This window comes from Muntiacus reevesi, chromosome 3, assembly GCF_963930625.1.
Source record: "Muntiacus reevesi chromosome 3, mMunRee1.1, whole genome shotgun sequence".
Lineage (NCBI taxonomy): Eukaryota > Metazoa > Chordata > Mammalia > Artiodactyla > Cervidae > Muntiacus > Muntiacus reevesi.
The window spans coordinates 179070440-179091241 of NC_089251.1; positions in this window are offsets into that span (position 1 = coordinate 179070440).

Here is a 20802-nt window from a genome sequence, read left to right on the forward strand (position 1 = left end):
TGGGGAGATCACGGCGTGCCTGTCCTGTGGTGAAGAGGACAGAGCAACCCGGCGGAGGACATGCCTGGTTTATGAGGGAGGGGAGGTTTCCGGTAATTCTTTTCCTTCTTCCAAGTCGTGACACTGGAAAACCAGTTCTGAAGAAAGGGGGCAGTAGCTGACACAAATCACTGTGGAGAAGATGGCCGAGAAGATTCCGAACCTCAGTCCTCATGCACCCCCTAGTGTAGGAGGAAGGGAAGTTCCTAGATTATTGGGTTGAAGCTGAAAATCCATCAAGCCATTACCTCCTTTGATGAATAGGAGATGTTGAGGAGAAAGAAATGAGAAATAGATTAAAGACTAGTAATGAGTTAAATTCACAACTGTGACAATTGCAGGCTACAAATTAACAATCCGTTAAAAAAATCAAATACCTTTGATATACTCAGGACTCAAATGTGAAGAAAGTAGGCAGAGTCTCCATTGTTTAGATCAGCTTCTTAAACGTGTGTGTGTGTGTGTGTGTGTGTGTATGTTAATCATTCAGTCATATCTGACTCTTTGCGACTCCATGGATTGTAGCCCGCCAGGCTCCTCTGTCCATGGAATTTTCCAGGCAGGAATACTGGAGTGGGTTGCCATTCCCTTCTCCAGGGGATCTCTCTGACCCAGAGATTGAATCTGGGTCTCTTGCATTGCAGGCAGTTTCTTTACAGTCAGAGCCACCAGAGAAGCCCTCTCAAATGTTAATGTGCACACAGACCAGCCAAGGATCTTGTTAAAATACACAGTTTTCATTCAGTAGCTCTGGATGGAGCCCTCGATTCTGCATCTTTAACAAGCTCCAAGTGGTACAAAGGATGCTGGTCCACTGACCACACTTTGACAGCACTTCAAGTAGCAGTCAGGGCTGGTTTGTGCCCTGGGATTGGCTTGTTTTTTGTACAGTATTCTGAAGTTCCTAAAGCTTCTATTTCTACCAACCCTCTGACCAAACCTGTTGGAACAGGGCAATGATTCCATCATTCATTTGGTGGGACTATAAATTTGTCAGCTCAGAGATAATTATTTTTTATTTTCTGAACTTAAAGAGTATTTACCAGACAGATTTTATTTGGGGGGCCTCCAAAATCACTGTGGACTATGACTGCGGTCATGAAATTAAAAGACGCTTGCTCCTAGGAAGGAAGGGAGGGAGGGAGGGAGGGAGGGAGGAAGGAAGGAAGGAAGGAAGGAAGGAATTTAGTTCAGGCACTCAGTCATGCCCGACTCTTTGCAACCCCTTGGACTGCAGCACACCAGGCATCCCTGTCCACACCAACTCCCAGGGCTTGTTCAAATTCATGTCCGTCAAGTCAGTGATGCCATCCAACCAACTCATCCTCTGTTGTCCCTGTCCCTGTTTCCTCCTGCCTTCAATCTTTCCCAGCATCAGTTTTTTCCAGTGAGTCAATTCTTTGCATCAGGTGGCCAAAATATTGGAGCTTTAGCTTCATCATCAGTCCTTCCAATGAATATTCAGGACTAATTTCCTTTAGGATTGACTGGTTTGATAATTGTTGATATTCAAGGGAATCTCAAGAGTCTTCTCTAACACCACAGTTCAAAAGCATCAATTCTTTGGTGTTCAGCCTTCTTTATGGTCCAATTCTCACATCTATACATGACTACTGGAAAAACCACAGCTCTGACTTTGTAGACCTTTGTCAGCAAAGTAATGTCTCTGCTTTTTAATATGCTGTCTAGGTTTGTCATAGCTTTTCTTCCAAGAAGCAAGCATCTTTTAATTTCATGGCTTCAGTCACCATCTGTAGTGATTTTGGAGCCCCCCCCCCCGCCCCCAAACATAAAGTCTCTCACTGTTTCCATTTTTTTCCATCTATTTGCCATAAAGTGATGGGATCAGATGCCATGATCTTAGTTTTCTGAATGTTGACTTTTAAGCCAGCTTTTTCGCTCTCCTCTTTCACTTTCATCAAGATGCTCCTTGGAAGGGAAGTTATGACAAATCTAGAGTGTAGTGAACAGGGAAGCCTGGCTTGCTGCAGTCCATGGGGTCACAAACAGACATGACTTAGCAACTGAACAACAACAAATCTGCATTTAACAATTTGTGATGCTGGATTATTAATGACATATTACCTTGTGATCTCCTGATTCATGAATTTTCCTCAAGTAAGTTTTCTGCTCCTAGGAATAAGAACTGTCTTATATCATTTTGTTTCTTCCATGCATAGTGAGGGCCTAGAAGAGACAATGACAAAGTTAGTGGATGCCTACTGTTATCTTTGATTTGAAAAAATTTCAGATCTCTTTCCTAAGAGTGGATTTTGATTCTGAGGTCCAGAGAAAGAAAGGGTTGAGAAGATACCAGGTCCCTGTAAGAAGTAAACAGAAGAAGCTAGGGGAAATTTGGAACTTTTCTTGCAATCAGATAAATATATCCTAGCCCTCAAAACTTTACCTATGGCTTTCCTTAGAGTCAGGTGTCTTGTTTTGAATTCTATTTAGGTTTGTACTTAAGATAACTCTATATAAAAATGTTCAGACATCCTGCTGCTGCTGCTGCTGCTGCTGCTAAGTCACTTCAGTCGTGTCCAATTCTGTGCAACCCCATAGATGGCAGCCCACCAGGCTCCCCCGTCCCTGGGATTCTCCAGGAAAGAACACTGGAGTGGGTTGCCATTTCCTTCTCCAATGCATGAAAGTAAAAAGTGAAAGTGAAGTTGCTCAGTCGTGTCCGACTCTTTGTGACCCCTTGGACTGCAGCCTACCAGGCTCCTTCATCCATGGGATTTTCCAGGCAAGAGTACTGGAGTGGGTTGCCTTGCCTTCTCCGTAGACATCCTGAGCAGAGGAAATAAAAAGTAGATTTGATAGCAGTACACATGACATGATTAAAGAAAAATACATGTGCTTTGAAGAAATACAGGGGGAAATTTTCAAGTCAGGAAGAAGATAATGTATAAATAAGAAAAATAACTATTTGTTTTCATTGTGAAAGACCACAGAAAGTTTACAATACCACAGGCTTGAGTGCAAGCCATACTCTCATGCTTGAGAAATAAATAGATTAGGTGGCTTCACATACCTTTGGACTGAATGTTGTCAAGACAGAAATGTCTCACACCTTCTAGAGTAGACCATGCTGAAATGGACAACAAGAAAAGATGTGAGTTTCTGGCAATCACTTACCTTCACTTTTTGCCTAAAAGATTTTTAATCCCTCCTGGATGGGCTAGAAAAGATGACTTTTGAGTTCTCTGACAAACTGAGAGTTTGTGATTTTTTAAAATAATTAATACCTGTTACTAATAACTATATAGTATATATTAATACTTATAATAATCATTCATAAACATTTTGTATGATAGACTTTCAGAATGCAAAGGCACTCTAGAAGCTGATAGAGACAATAGATATCTTCTTTTTTATCAGAGGAGCTCTCCTTCCACATCCCAGAGAGTTACAACATTTAGTAGGTTCTGCTCAAACACTTCCAGCTAGAACGATCTGTGTGTGAAGACAACCATTTTTGTGGGATAGTATTTTTCTGTCACTAGAAAAATAGCTCGTCTTTACCATGATAATTTTATAAAGCAGAGAAAATCACAAAATAAAAATTAAAACTATAATATTCAATACTAACACTCAGAGATAACCACTATTAACCTTTTGATGTATATGCCCAAGTGTCTGTGTGTGTGTCTGTGCATGTATATAGTTTTATTTTGAAAAAAATCACACTACCCATATTTTAGAACCAGCTTTAACCATCCTTTGTCATTAGTATTTTTCCATAACATCACTTTCAAAGGCTGAATAACCACATTTAGGTTTTTAAAATAGCTATAATTACTAAAGTTTTTTCCTTCTATCAAGTCAAAACTTACCTCTTTATAATTTACATGTATTTGTCCTTTCTCTGCCCTCCAGACCTACATGCAATAAAAAGTGTCATTCTACTTTTTCAGGCCAACACTTCAAATATGTGAAGACTGCCTTCAGATCTCCCTGAGTTTTATTTTTGGGTTTTAATCAGCCTCAGGTTTTCAAACCTCTTTCATGGCTCTCAGGTTCCACTATCATGAAAGCTCTCCTCCGGGTTCATTTCAGTTTATCATTTTCCCACCAAAATTGGATAAAATATTTCAGGGAAGTTTAGAAGAAAACCATCACCTCTTTTTTGGTGGAATTTGGAATATATTTATGTAGCCAGTATCCTGCTTAATTTCTGCAGTCTTGCCTCGTTGTTGACCTGCTGAGACTTCCATGTCTTGCTCTTACACCTGCTGCTCTTGAGTTCCCACCATCTCTACCACCACCTTGTTACATCTCCTAATCCTGCTCTCAGATGGCTCTGAGCCTGAATGCATGACCTTTTGTATATTCTTTCACTTACCCAGCGCATATTCATTGAACACTTGCTATGTGCCAGGAACTGCTGGGGGCACCAGGGATATGACGGTGCTCTTTGCTTGTCAACAGACTTAACAATCTATAATAAAGAAAGGGACAGAGCAAGATGCTACAGAAGCTCACAGCAGACCTTATGTGGTTAAGGCTTGGGTAAGACCTTGCTGAAGAAATGTGATTTAGCTGAAGACCTGAGAGTCAGTCCATTGTCCCAGCCCCGTGAAATCATTCTGGGTCTCTAATTTTTTTCTTTCAGTGAGTCATAGAAATGGCACTTACAGTATCATATGAATTGTCAAGAAATGGTGAGCACAACAGAGCCCAGGACAGGTCTTTGTAACACCACAGAACTTTCCCCAAACTTTTCCAGATCCACCTAGTTGTGTTTTGCATTAAGAAGCTTTTTCCTATATGCAAAAAGAATGTAAAAATAAAAGAGTGGATATCTATACATGTATAACTGATTCACTTTGCTGTACCTGAAACTAACATCACACTGTAAACCAGCTAGACTTCAACAAAGATTTTAAAAACATAACATACGGAATATAGAAAAATGGTATAGATAAGCTTATTTGCAAAGCAGAAATAGAGATACAAACATAGAGAACAAGGAAGCCAGCAAGACGAAAGGGAGGCTGGGATGAATTGGGATGTTGCAATTGATATACAAACACTATGCTGTGCTGTACTTAAGTCGCTCAGTTGTGTCCGACTCTTTGCAAAACCATGGATCACAGCCCGCCAGGCTCCTCTGTCCATGGGATTCTCCAGGCAAGAATATTGGAGTGGGTGGCCATGCCCTCCTCCAGGGGATCTTCCCAACCTAGAGATCGAACCAGGTCTCCTGCTTTGCAGGCTGATTCTTGACCGACTGAACCACCTCCTAGAATATGGGAGTGGGTAGCCTATCCCTTCTTCAGGGGATCTTCCCGACCCAGGAATTGAACTGGAGTCTCCTGCATTGCAGGCAGATTCTTCACCAGCTGAGCTACCAGGGAAGCCCTAAGTATCAAATGGGCTTCTCAGGTGGTGGTAGTGTTTAAAGAATCCACTTGCCAATGCAGGAGACATCAGAGGAGCCTGGCAGCTACAGTCCATGAGGTTGCAAAGAGTTGGACGTGTTTGAGCGACTGAGCACATCTGTGGAAAATGGATAACTAATGAGAACCTGCCGTATAGCACAGGGAACTCTACTTAACGCTCTGTGGTGACCTCAATGGGAGGGAAATCCAAAAAAAGAAGAAGGATATAAAAAGAGGATATATTAAAAAAGAAGGGATATTTCTAAACATAGAGCTGATTTACTTTGCTCTATAGCAGAAACTAACACAATATTGGAAAGCAATAAAATAAAATAAAAATCAATTTGAAAAAATAAAAGAAAAATTTCTCCATGAATCTGTTTGCAGTGAATACAAAATATGGTTGATATGAATTTACTCTTCATGTTAGAATTCCTTGCTTTAGTTGATTATGTGCTTAAAACCTCCAAACTCTTGTCCTGGATGGAGTGTGGGCATTACACTTCACACCAGCTCCTGATGTTCTGGAAGTGGGCTATTGATCATGCGCTCTGGCTTGTGAAGCTAATGTGTGTCATTAAAGTGTCTTGGCTCCTTGGGTGGCGTTCTTAGAAATTGCTCTCTGTTTAATGATGAGTGTGTTAAACTGTGTTTTCCTTCACATACTGAAGCTTCTCTCCATGATTATTGTCCATGTTTCCATGCTCCTTTTTGCTCTTTTAAATGATCATGGACTCATCATTCTTTCAAGTCCTACTCTGGCTCTGCAATATCCAAAGTGACCCATTTGTTTTCCAAACAGCCAAGCATTTGTTTACACCCCACATCGAACTGAGGTCTTCCGCATTGCAGGCAGATTCTTTACCGACTGAGGTATGAAAGAAGCTTTTTACACCCCACATACAAACAACTGAGAAACAATCTTTCATTTGCCAACCTATTTTGACGTTGCAGAGACACATATTAATCTTCCTTATTCTCACCCACCTTGAACAACTACCTGGATGGAAAAAAAGTAAAGCATTGTTTTCTAATAGCAACATAGATATTTCTTTTCCTGAATTGTTGCCTCATTTTATCATGTTGATGTGCATCTGATACATTGATGGGAAGCTCCCAGAAAGAGGGGGTGACTTGCTGTAAAATGTAGTGAGTGTCTGGGTACCAACTGCAACCCAGGGGCTGCGGTTACTATTAGCAAGCATCTCAATCCCCATGGTGGGCCAGGGACACAAGAAGGACTCCCTGTCTTGTGTGCAAAGTAAACCGCTATTCAAAAGTATATGGCTGACACATTTCTTTATGTGGAACAATAATTCTTTTTGAAATTACTTCCAAGCTTGGTTTTAAGTACAGCCTTGCCAAAAAAGCCAGACTGTCCCTCTCTGCTCATAACTCTGTGACTTCATTCAGTTAAAGAAGGCATTTTTCAGGGACCATCTCCTCTGCTTTGCTGGAGATGTTATTTGATATTATCTAATGTTCTTCCATGAACTTACTGGAAAATCAGGCCGTTTTCTTTTTGGATTTATGTTGTAATGCCATCATTTATACAAATTCATCGCAGGCCTGTTTTGAGAGTTTTTATTCTTAATTTTAGCAATAATATGTTACTGAATTTCTGGGCAGAGAACACTTTTTTTTTTTTTCCTGTCTGGCAGTGAGTCACGGTTTTAATACCTTGAAAGGCTTGCCACAGGCTCCTTTCTCACATGTGGGTTGCACTTTGAAATAACAGTGGGTTGAACTGGCTGATGTGATTTTTAGGTTAGCTCGTTGGCAGAGAGCTTAGAGGGCAGAGGTACAGGGGTATTATGTTGGAGGTCTCAGGCAAGGTGAACGTCCTCCTCGATCTCCCCTGCAGACTTTGATGATATCTAGAAAGTGCTTCTCCCAGATACCAGGCATGAGGCAGACCCTCAGCAGGAGACAGGGCAGACTGTCAGGTTTTCACATTTAGCAAGAAATTTTTTAAAATGATACTTTGATGTCATTCTTGGAGCTATCAGACATGCAGGGATCACTGAATATTTCTGCACTTCTCTAAGCCTGTGATGTATAAACTAGCAACTATTTTCAGGTCACATTTCTTAGCATAGGGTGCTACATTTTATTTGCATCTTAGCAATGACTGAATTCCTCTTGCACATTATTGAATGTTTTACTCATTTAGGTAAATAACTCTGGCTAGTCAAAAATATAAGATTCATTCAACTCTTCAAGTGTGCTATTTGTTGATTCTCTAATATTTAACAAGTGCTCTGTTAAAACACTAAAGCATTATGAGTAATTAATAAATTCTTGATGAAGTTTATTTATCCTTACATTATAAATCAGATAATCATTGAAAATTTGTTCTGTGCCATACATCAAAGCTGTAATGATGAACAAGACATTGATTTGCCTTCAGTGAATTCACAGTCCACAGGCACATCCAGGAATGTCAGGAGGAAATTACATTCAGCGTGAAAACAATCCTTCTAGAAGGGAAAAGAGGGTCGTAGGGGATCACAGAGAGGGTTCATTTTAGTGTTTTATAAGGGGAGGAGACAGAAGACCAGGTAATACTCCAAGTACTAGCTACGGGTACACAGACTTGAGGAAACACCCATGTAATTGGTGAGACCACAGCACTCCAGACAGAGCAGCAGGCGTCAATTTGACACTAGATCTGATTAAGCACTAACCGTGGGACACAGGGAATCGGTCTGTGGGAGGGCAGGGAAGGTGGTGGTCCGTGAAGTGGGAGTCACGAAAGCTTCCACACAGGAGCCTGTGTTGAGCATGAAAGATGGTTAGTGCTTTGATAGGCCTTTTGCTTGTATATCTTAGGTAGGACAATCCAGGACAAGAATCTGACTTACTGCAGGAGATGAAGGCCACCATATATGTGTCCTGGAGATTATCGAGTATATGACACAAAGCTGTTTTCTTCTTAGGTGATAAAGCCTCAGGTAAGGTTGGGGGGGCTTCCCAGGTAGCTCAGTGGCAAAGAATCCTCTTGCCAATGCAGGAGATGCGGGTTCAATCCCTGGGAGGAGAAAGGGGACACCTGGAGGAGGAAATGGCAATCCACTGCAGTATTTGTGCATCTGTCCGTGCACCCACCCCCAACCCCACCATGCCCCAAGCACAGCTCACCCAAGTGTCCACATCTGGCTCCAAGTGGAACTGCAGTGGCAGAGGGGAAAGAGAGAGAACCAAGGCCATCCCCCTCCAAACCAGCTGCCAGGCAGAACCCTGGCCGGGCAGCAGGACAGGAGTTCCGGGAGGAGGAAGTGGCGACCCACTCCAGGATTCTTGCCTAGGAAATCCCATGAACACAGGAGGCTGGTGGGCTACAGTCTATGGGGTCACAAAGAATCGGATACAACTGAGTGGCTGAGCACACACATGCAAAGTTAGGGGGAGTCTACTTGCCCCACAAACAGACGCCTCCTAAGGTTGAAGCGGAACAAATGCTTACAGTGAGCGCACCAGAAATGCTAAGAATAATGAACCACAGTCACATATTTTGAAGGGAATGAACACGGAATTGCAAGTTGTGAGGAAATGCTGAGAATGGATCAGTTTCTCAACGGAAATAAGAAGTAGCCTTTCACAGTTGCACAATCATTTATATATTTTTGTTGATCACATGCAAAGCACAGATGGAAATTCAGGAATGCTGAGATGATATATAACTTTCCGAAAAGGGAATTTAAGGATCTCGAGTGCACGGAAGGGGTCAAGGGATATGGTAAAAGAGAACGAGAACACGGGCTGCAGGACTCATAGATGGTACATCTGCGCCACAGGTAGTGAACAGATGAAATGAATTAAAATCATCTGTTTCTACTACTCATTTCAACCCACTTGCATCATTCTGGGCCAACTTTTGAAAGCCGACTTAGCTGAGCTTCCTCTTCTGTAATTCCCGATAAATGGCCATACAGTGGATACACACAGGTAACAATGAGTTCTGAAGACGTGAACCAAAGAAGACAAACGCCTGACAACCAAGATGGTATCCTGTGGAATAAGTCAGGTTTAAGCAATTAAACAAGAAAACCCCTGTGACCAGAAAGTTCATGGCTTTACTCACAGCTGCTATCTTTTGGGGGCCATTGGCTGGTGGGATTCAGCAAGTACCTTGGGCTAATGGCTTCTGCTTAGTGGGGAAGAATTCTTTAGGCAGCGTTCACTCCTTCAGATGTTGTTTTCTCTCCAAAAGTCAGGGTGGTCTGTCCAAGTCTTTCCATGGCTGGGGGACAAAGAAGAGAAGGTATTCTGGAGCAGGCAAGTGGCAGCCCCTCCCAAGTTGTAGAGTGGGCCCTGGAGACAAGCCATGCAGTTCTGGAGACAGTTCTTGCATTTGCGTGAGTCTGTGCATTCACAAGTAGGAATCGAAATAGCTAGAGTTATATAAAGACAACTGATGCAGATTCTGAACTTTAATGTGTGAATGTTGTGAAATCATAGAAGATACTAAGAATTCTCCAAATCAGTCTATAAAGAAGGTCACATACAGGCTGGTATAGAATACAGAAGGACCTGTTCTGAACAAGGCTTACAAAAAGAAGACAAGGACAGGGTGATGATAGAAATACTTGCCTTCCATGTATCTGCCTAAAGGGTTTTATCAATACTTTAGGGAGGAAAAATTGGTGGTACTACAACAAACCACCTTGAAGCTGTATTTTAGCTGTTATAACTCAGGATTTTTAAGTGTAATATTAATAAATGATACATTTTATGTTTATAACATCAGTTCAGGATCTGTCAGTCATCTATCTAATCTAATTTAAATAAAAAGTAACATTATCTGAACTTGCTACAGAAAGATATCCTAACTACGTGGGTCCAATTGGTATTGGCAAAGACAATAAGCAGCAAACTTGACTAAATGATGCCTGAACAAGGCAAATTCCTCTTTGGGTGTGCCAGAAGAACATCCACAAGCTGATGCTTGTTACATAGATCCATGGAATGTTGGAGAGCCAGAACAGACGTCAAGTGCATTGCCCTTCATTACACAGGGCAACAGTGAAGGTACTGCAGGCAAGGGGACTTCTTGAGGAATGGACTTTCACCCCTAGAGCTTGAACTCTGGGCCTCAGCTCCCAGTTGAATACTTTTTCAAGTATACCCAACAGTCTTGGAGGAAAAAGGGACGTGGGTGTCCAGTAGGAGGATGTGTCATATAAGCATTTTGATCCTCCTCAAGGAACTGCATTTCTCAATTTGATGAACATATCGTGAATACTGGGCTTCTCTGGAGGCTCAGACATTAAAAAATCTGCCTGCAATACAACCATGACAGAGAAGCCAGCAGAGACTTATTTAGAAGTTCTTGCTCCTTTTTTCACTCTGGCTGCCAGAGAGTGTATATCTCTTCGATCACTCCTCTTTTCTTTCCTCAGCATGGCAGTTCGTGCTACATGCATGCTAAATCGCTTCAGTCATGTCTGCCTCTTTGTAACCCCATGGTCTGTAGCTGGCCAGGCTCCTCTGTCCCTGGGGATTCTCCAGGCAAGAATGCTGGAGTGGGTTGCCATGCCCTCCTCCAGGTGATCTTTCCAATGCAGGGATCAAACCTACATCTCTTATATTTACTGCATTGGCAGGCAGCTTCCTTACCACTAGTGCCATCTGGGAAACAACAAATTTGAGAAGGCTGATGGTGAGAGAGCTGGGGGAAGTAGGTGGTGGCAGTGACATGTCTCAGGGTACAGATGAGCACAGCTGTGACCTGACCAATCGATCAGCTCTTAGGAGCAGTTGGAGGGCCTCCTGCCTGTCTTTCTAGTCAGAAGTCAATCCTACTAGACTGTACAAGGCCTCATCATAAAACAGGGGGAAGTCTGCTTTATTTATTATGAGGAGAAAAATATCACTTTTCTTCTGAGCAAACATGAGCATTCCTGAAGACACATTGGCAACTCCTTTTAGAAGAGTTTTGAGCTTTTAGGGATAGAAACACCTAGGATGAAAGTGAGTTTATGAGATGCCACCTCTTCTGTTGTTGTTGTTTAGTTACTAACTAAAGGAGGGACTTTCCCAGTGGTCCAGTGGTGAAGACTTTGCCTTCCAATGCAGAGGATGCAGGTTCGATTTCTGGTTGGGGAGCTATAATCCCACATGCCTGGCAGCTAAAAAACCAAAACACAAAACAGAAGCAATATTGTAACAAATTCAATGAAAACTTTAAAAATGATCCACATTTAAAAAAATCTTAAAGGAAAAAAACTCTTAAGGAAAAGTCTTTGGAATTCCAAGATGTCAAACATCCCAGGAAGGGGAATGAAACTTAGAGGGGAAGATGAGGAGAGACGTCAGAGAAGTTGTGGGTGACCACATTGCCACTAACCAGGTTCCCCCAAGTCTGCAGAGACTTCCAGTTCTCTCTGGAATTCAACACCATTCCTTTCAGGAAATCTTCAAGTCCAGAGATACTCAGATTTAAAGAAGTCGTGTAATGTCGTGTGGGGGGAACAGACCCAGGGCAGGAGATGAACATCTGAGGCGTTACAGGATTCATGCTGGAAAATCAGCATCCAGGCAGATGTCTGTGCTTGCCTAGTGTTAGAAGATTCTGGAGCACATCAAACATTTCCTGCCTCCATGGATTTGCATCCGTTCCCTCTCACAGGAATGCTCTTTCCCTAGCTATTTACAGAGAGACCCTTCTGGCCAAATCATTCTTGCTTCTTACATTCCCATTCTTCTTTTACAGGACGCCATTCACTTCTTTTGGAGAAGGCAATGGTACCCCACTCCAGTACTCTTGCCTGGAAAATCCCATGGACGGAGGAGCCTGGTGGGCTGCAGTCCATGGGGTCGCTAAGAGTCGGACACGGCTGAGCGACTTCCCTTTCACTTTTCACTTTCATGCACAGGAGAAGGAAATGGCAACCCACTCCAGTGTTCTTGCCTGGAGAATCCCAGGGACGGGGGAGCCTGGTGGGCTGCCGTCTGTGGGGTCACACAGAGTCGGACGCGACTGAAGCGACTTAGCAGCAGCAGCATTTACTTCTTTCATAGCATGAATCACAATCTGCCCTTTGATTTTATTTCAGTCATGTAACTAATACTTGTGAGCACCTATTCTATTCAGGCACTTTCTAAGCAGAAAGAACTTGATGGAACAAGGAAAAGGCCCCTGCCCTCTGCTCCCCTTCTGAGGTGGCGGGTACCAACAGCGCACACTTTGGTAAGGCTGCTCGGCTCTCAGCTCTGATACGGCAATTCATTTATGCCACACTGAATCTCCAGTGTCGGAAGTGGGGACTTTCAATACCCACCCTCCTTAAGCAGACACGGAACTGTGGAATTCCCAGGTGACTCAGCGGTAAAGAATCCACCTTCAATTCAGGAGACCTGGGTTCGATCCCTGGGTTGGGAAGATCCCCTGGAGTAGGAAATGGAAACCCACTCCACAGACAGAGGAGCCTGGTGGGCTACAGTCTATGATGTCACAGAGTCGGACATGACTGAGCGCACAAAAACAGAAGAGAAAGTGTTGATATAAGAAGGTTAAGACACTCACCCTGGGTCAGTTTGTTCATCATCTGTTGGTTTAAGGACAGATCCTTGCTTATGATTTGTCTTTTCCAGTGGAATATAAGCTCTATGAAGTTAGGAACCATCCATGTCTCATTCCCTGGTGTACCCTCAACATCTAGCACATAAGAGCTGTTTATAAATATTTGCAGACCGATTGAAAGAAAAAAAGAGTACTTACAAATACCCATTAGGGCCATCTGGGCTATTTTAGTAAAAAGGTTGCACATTTAAGAAAATGCTCTTTCCATCCCTGTTGGCTGTGTGATGGCAGAATCAGGCCATCGTGATCTTGCCTTCTACCACATAAAAATGCATTTATTGTACAGCCATATTAAACTACTGCATGCTTGTTGGTGAATATTGAAGCCGAAGCTTAAATTCTTCTTTTATTACTGCCTCCTGTCTCCCCTATTTATTGATGTCGCTGTGTTTAGTCTCCAGGAAGCGGAGCTGAGTTCCTGAAATGAAAACCACCTCCCCTCAACTTGGCTTTGGGTTGCATGACTCAGGGGCTGGCTCCAACACCCTGGCAGCAGAACTCAAGAGCCAGAAGTTTGGAGGAGACTTTATTTTGGTATCTAAGTAAGAAGGAAATACCTGGTGCAACTTGTCAGCCTTGAAGAGGAAAAAAGACAGTCATCATCATAATAAAAGTGGTATCCTGGGTGAAGGCGAGACTGTTTACAAGCATGTGTCTTGTGCACACTAGGCTTTATGCTGAGGTGCGGGATGATCACTGTGGCTCCATGTAAGCAGCTCTCTGTTGTTTGTGAACCTCGGTACCTTGGAGTTGCTTTGGAGAGACTGATAATTATCAGGTTTCCTAAAATTAATGATTTAATGGGATTCACAAATGATCAAACATAATCAAGAACAAACTAAAAATTGTTCAAGGCTAAAACCAACGAAATCACAAGGAAAAGTCTCCATACCTGATGTATTTATGGAAAGGTTTCTTAGCAAGTGGACCAAAGATGTTAATGACCATGACAATAGGCATGCTGCTAGACTGTAGGACACTGGGCTAAACCTTTTGTGTCACCTCATTTCTTCTTACGGTGATTCTTGTTGTAAAGAGGATTATCCCTGTTTCACACTTCGGTAGGCTCACTGAGCTTGTTGAGATGAAGTTGGGATCCAAACCCGGTTCCCACTGATTCCAAGATTTAGGTGTTTAACCACCCTGGTGTGTATTTTTCAGGATTCTCCTCAGGGCCTCAGGGAAAGGAGAGGGGGTGGGAATGGTGACCTCTGATTCTAGGCATCTCCCTCTTCACCTGCTTGGTCCGACATGTGGAGCTTAGTAAGACACTGAGCTGGAGAGGAGGGTCTTCTCAGATTTTTAGGATGTTCCTCTGGCGTTTTTGTCATTTCCCGCCCTTCTGCCTTCATCCTAGAGAGTAATCTGGAAGTAGCGTCAATAGAGAGGAGACTCATCCACTCCTCAAGAGTATTTTGCAAAAAGGTGTTGTCATCCCACTTTAGGGAAGAGAACACTAAGATGCAAGGTAGAGGTTAATTTGCACAATGTCATAGCTTCTCCATGGTAGAATTCCTACGCGAGCTCCAATTTTTCCCGGTCAGAAGCTTTGTTCCTCCCAGGACCAGACCGCGTCCCTTTCCCACAGAGGTTCTCTTCTCGTGTCTGGGTGACTGGCGTGCGTACCCCTTCCTCAGGGGAGGGACGTGAGGTGAAAAGCCAGAGCCCCACTGCCCCGCGGTTTCCGCCACTTCCGCTCCTCAGGGAGGCCTCTCAGTCCACATCCGGTTATTTGTGGAGGGATCATTTAGTGAGTTGTTGAGGGTTATTTTGCTCTTGTGGCCAAGTCTCTGTGTTCCCTTACCTCGGAAAGATGTGTGATACGGGGAGGAAAGCAGGAGTTACCAGGCAGAGAAGACAGTTCTTCTTTGATAATGAGTGCTCCTTTGCGAAAGTTCAGGATGGCGGCACTGGATGCTCCTGGAAGAGGAGTGGGCAGATGAACTGTACTGCTTGGAGTTCGAAAGGAAGAATTGACTTGGGCTCAAAGGAAGAAAGGAAACTGGGGAACGTGCCAGAGACTTCTCTCTATCACACACTTATTCACAGAGCCCCAGAAGGGCGATTTCTCTGGGGGTGGGGGGCGCGGTGGGGGTGGGATGGGAGGACGTAACACCCGAGCCCCTGGGGGCCTAGGCTTGGCTTAAAGCTGAGGAATTCCCCGCCTCTGGGGGACATCTTGGGGTTGGGAAGCAAGCACATGGGGGTGATGACCACGTGGGACAGAAGGCCAAGGCCTTCTCCGAACACGGTCAAATCCAGACGATGAGAGGGAATTTCGCATGACTGGGGAGGTGTAACTAAAGCCCCAGCACCGACAGGGATTGGATTTCTCGCCATCTCAGAGAAAAGTGAACTTGGAGCTGATGAAGACATGAAATAAATGTGATACTTCTTACACTCTAATTTTGCAGACCAAATTTTAGACACTACAGATCCATTCCTTTGGCTGATGAAAATTTTTTCCTGTAGTTACAGGGACAGATATTCCTGGAAGAAGTTGTATAATCTAGCATCCCCAGCCTTGCTGAGGATAAAAATCTCATCCTCAACTGTGGCAACAGGGATTCTTCCCAAACCTTGGCTTTAAGGAAGGCATGATGAGCTGACAAAATTCCATATGGCAGGAGGGATTCTTCTGTGCGGTCTCTTCACTGTGTGGGGAATCTGAAAGCACACGGGAGCAATAGCAACAGCCTTTAAAGAAAGAAGGTAAAGTAAAATTTTCTTGAAAGGAGAAAAGGTAAATACTCCTGTCTAATGATCCTTTGATGAGGGACTCAGCTTTCTCATCTGCTGACCACTGATGGATATATGGACTGTATCCCTCCCTCTTTTCCTCTCTCCTATCCCTTTCTTCTTCCCTTCTCATTTCATCATTCTTCTGTCTTCTGCCATTTTTTTTTCACTCTCTCTGTGATCTCCCAGCCTCATTCGGAATTTCAGCCAGCCAACATGATAAACGTATTGCTTGATTGACTAATGCACGACTGAGAAAGGGGAGACATGCAGGGAGGAGTTAGAATAAGCTTAGCACATCACAGTCCTGCCAAGGACTCCTCTGGCTCTCTAGAGGGGACTGCACGTGTCAGCGCTGAGATTTCTCACAACCGGGGCAAAGCAGGAAGCAAGAAGCAGGACTCTGTGACGTGACTCAGTGTCCCCAAGATGAGAAAAAAATGGGTGCTTTGGGAGAACAGCATCTAGTGTGGGCGCTGAGACCAGGGAGGAATTGCATTTTGGACTTCACAGCCTTGAGTGTGTTCCAGGAAAACTTTGTTGGGTTTTGAAAAGAAAACAGTTAAGACACTGACTTCTTAATAGAAGGGACAGAATTCTTACTCTCAAGTCGCAGTATCTCCTGAGTTCTCCTGGCATGGAGATGAATGCAAAGTCACTTGTGGGTTTCCAAGCTGAGGCACAATAGACCATGTGTGCACGCTCAGTTGCTCAGTCGTGTCTGACTCTTTGCGACCCCATGGACTGTAGCCTGCCAAACTCCTCTGTCCTAAGATTTTTCAGGCAAGAATACTGGAGTGGGTTGCCATTTCCTTCACCAGGGGATCTTCCCAACTCAGGGATTGAACCTGAGTCCTTCATTGGCAGGCAGATTCCTTACCATAGAGCCACTTGGGAAGCCCACAACAGACCAGAGCAGTCTACTAAATTCCACAAGAGCTCTTTGCTTTTTCATGGCAGTCAAAAGGTTGTTTAATGCCAGGACTTCTTTGGATATGAAATAGTCATTTTGAAAATGTTCAGGTGAAGAAATAATGCCCCGACTCTCAACATGTGACTTCATGCTTTGAGAAAGGTAATATTAACTTGCAGCATGTGATTCCAAGCAGAGCCGAGCCATGGAGTGTCTGCTGGTTTCCTAGCCATTCTTAAATTAAGGCGCTGCAATCTGTTACATAAATCTCTATTTTCTTATTTTAGGTTCAGCCAGCATTTTGCTAGTGAATAAATCAGACAGCCCAGATGTCATTTCTCCCTGGCTAGATATAAATCACAACCAAAAGGCTTGCTAGGTTTGCCAAAATTGCTTCATATGTCAACAAAATCTATCGTTACTGCCCCAGGATTCTCGCTTCCCCCCAGAGGAATAAAGAGATCACTTGCCATCAATGCAGTATCAGAGAATAAGACATTCCTATGTTGAATAATGAAGTCCTCCCCCTGAAATTTTACAGTGTACAAGTGGACAGGATGCGCCCCTTTACTATGGACGTGGAGAATCTTCTAGTGCTCCTTTTCTCCTTAGAGATGACCTAACAGTCTTGATGAGGATCCACCACTTCACAGGACTAGAAGAAGGCATGGAGCCCATCACCAATTCATTTCTTTAGGTGCTATGTTAGGGTACTGTATTACTGTGAGAGATAACTGAGTATCTCAGTGTGTCAACCCAGGGAAGATGTATTTCTTACTCACATCACACGTCCAGTATGGATGGTCTGCTGCCCTCACTCCCTCAAGTGACTCCATCATCACCTGACTCCCCCTGTGAGAGCTTACCTAATCCTCTGCATCTGACAGAAAAGAGGAGAACGTGCAGTCTTATTTGGGGAGTTTTGTGGGTCAAGCCTGAAGGGAGAATGCCACCTCCCCATCTCATTCCATCCCTTTAGAATGTAGTCTGTTGTTCAATTCCAAGTGTGAGGGATATGGCAAGTGTGGGATACTTCTGAACCCAGCAAGAGAAATGAAATTGTGAATATGTGGTCAGCTCCACCACAGATGCCAGACTTCTTTCTGGTCCTTCCCTTTACCTCTTCATCCCTTCCTTCGTTCCCAAACTGATGGAGTTCTTGCTGCTCTGGTGAGAAGTTTCCATGTTCCGTCCTTCCTTGATGGTACCTTAGTGGTCTGGGTACCACTTCTGTACTGGGAAACCTAATTTAGTGTTGGGTGGGTGGTCTGGAAGGGAATTCAAAAATAATTGCTTTAAAATGTTTTAATCATTAAGATGGAAAAGGGTAAAAATGAATAAAACGTGACTAACACATATATATCTTTAGTATATTATTTTCCACAGAAAGGCTGCAAAATTCCTGACATGGCCTGACATCATAGAAGTGCAATATTTCCAAAGTGAATTGAGCCCATATATTTTATATATGGAGGAAGCTATATCTAGTCTAAATCAATATTTAGCAATTATTACAATGAATAATAAGCAGTAACATTTTAAGTTCAAATTTTCTACTTTAAAACTAATCTTTCAAGTTACTGAAGGATGGGTTTCTACTCTTCGTCTTGACCTATTGCTTGTGATAAAAGGTAGCTGCCTGAAAGCTATTCAGTTATAACAACTTAGAAATTTAAATTTTAGAAACAAAGAAACATTCATCTCATTCATAGCTAACCTTCAGCTTATTCCAAGGTAGGGTGGGGGTGGGGAGATAAGGGAAGGGGTAGGGCTGGAGAGTCATGGAGAGGAAGACAAGGACAGTTAAACTTTTTAAATTAATGATATTTTATTAACCAGATTATATCAGACATAGTACTTTTTAAAAATTGGGCAACTTGGCAGTATTTTCCTCCTCATAAGAATTTTAGTGAAAAAATTAATGCGTTGGTAAAGATTGCTAAAAGAGACAGAAGGAATTAAGAACGGATAGCACATAAAGAAATATGGGCTTAAAGCACAGAATAAAACTTTAGACAAAGCATAGTTAAGTTATTTCTTTCTGCAAATTAAACATTTCTATTTTAGTTTATTTTTAAAATGTCTCCCTTATTAATGAAGTGATAAGGTAAAAGAGAATTGTGATAACTTTTCATTTTGGCTTCTCAAGGGGTAATAAATTTTGCTTTATTCACTTGTGAGGCTGAAACCATTTTATTGTTGATTTTATAAAGCTTGAGTAAGCAAGTTCTGTTTACCAGTAACCCCAAGTTGACATGGTTGTAATCTAATTTCCTCACTGGATGATTCATGTACTATAGAGAAATTCTTTCCTCAGCATTTTCTCCCTAGAATGTAAGCTTCAATAGGACAAATTCTTAGCTTCATCACTGTATTCCCAGTATCTAAAAGAATATCTGACAGTAAAGAATCTGCCTGCCAATGCAGGAGATGCTGGTTCAATGCCTGGGTCAGGAAGATCCCCTGGAGAAGGAAATGGCAATCCACTCCAGTATTCTTGCCTGGGAAATCCCATAGACAGAAGAGCCCGGTGGGCTATAGTCCACAAGCTGGACACAGCCGAGCAACTAAACAACAAAAAGTGCAAGCAAGGGTCCTTTCGTTGGGTCATAATGTCCTGGAACTTAACCTGAAGATGAATTAGATCATTTTGTCAACTGTATGAACAACATATCAAAAGTTTATTCATTTACTCTTTTACTCATTCAGCCATTGATGTACTTTGTGTTTATAACAATAAGCTGGGAATTGAGGACCATAAGGATTTATAAGATGTAGCCCCTAAGAAGCACTAAATTCACTGAAGATTAAAAAGTCTATTCAAACGCCAATGATACGATGACAAGCACAAGGAATTTGAACAAACCAAGGCAGTGTAACCTTTCTTCAGTTCAGTTCAGTCATTCAGTCCTACATCTGACTCTTCGCAACCCCACGGACTGCAGCACGCCAGGTTTCCCTGTCCATCACCAACTCCCGGGGGTTAATCAAACTCATGTCTATAGAGTCATTGATGCCATCCAACCATCTCATCCTCTGTTGGCCCCTTCTCCTCCTGCCTTCAATCTTTCCCAGCATCAGGGCTTTTTCCAATGAGTCAGTTCTTCACATCAGGTGGCCAAAGTTTTGGAGTTTCAGCTTCAGCATCAGTACTTCCAATGAATATTCAGGACTGGTTTCCTTTAGGATGGACTGGTTAGATCTCTTTGCAGTCAAAGGGACTCTCAAGTGTCTTCTCCAAAAAAAAAAAAAAAAAAAGTCTTCTCCAACACCACAGTTCAAAAGCATCAATTCTTTGGTGCTCAGCTTTCTTTATAGTCCAACTCTCACATCCATACATGACTACTGGAAAAACCATAGCTTTGACTAGACTGGACCTTTGTTGACAAAGTAATGTCTCTGCTTTTTAATATGCTCTCTAGGTTGTTCATATCTTTTCTTCCAAGGAGCAAGCATTTTTTAATTTCATGGCTGCAGTCACATCTGCAGTGATTTTGGAGCCCAAGAAAATAAAGCCTCTCACTGTTTCCACTGTTTCCCCATCTATTTGCCATAAAGTGATGGGACAGGATATCATGATCTTATTTTTCTTAATGTTGAGTTTTAAGCCTTTCTTAGGGACACTCTTTTATGAGTTAGTATCTGGGGGCCATGACTTTGTTCTCCTAAAAGCTTCTAGGGAAAAGCTAGGGACTCCCACAAGTTTCTGAAACTGGATTGATAGCTCCTTAGGGGCAGAAATAATATCTTTACTTGTATCACCTATGAAGGGCAGAGACTTTCTTCTAGTTTGTTGTTTTTCAGTTGCTCAGTCATGTCCAATTCTTTGTGACCCCATGGACTGCAGCACACCAGGTTTCCCTGTCCTTCACCATCTCCCAGTGTTTGTTCAAACTCACATCCATTGAACTGGTGATGCCATCCAACCATCTCATCCTCTGTCATCCCCTTCTTCTGCCTTCAATCTTTCCCAGCATCAGGATCTTTCCAATGAGTTGGCTCTTTGCATCAGGTGGCCAAAGTATTGGAGCTTCAGCTCCAGTGTCTTCTAGTTGGAAGTCAATTCTTCTATTTGGAAATCAATTCTTCTAGTTGGAAATCAATTCTTCTAGCTGGAAATCAATAAATATATGTTGGTGATG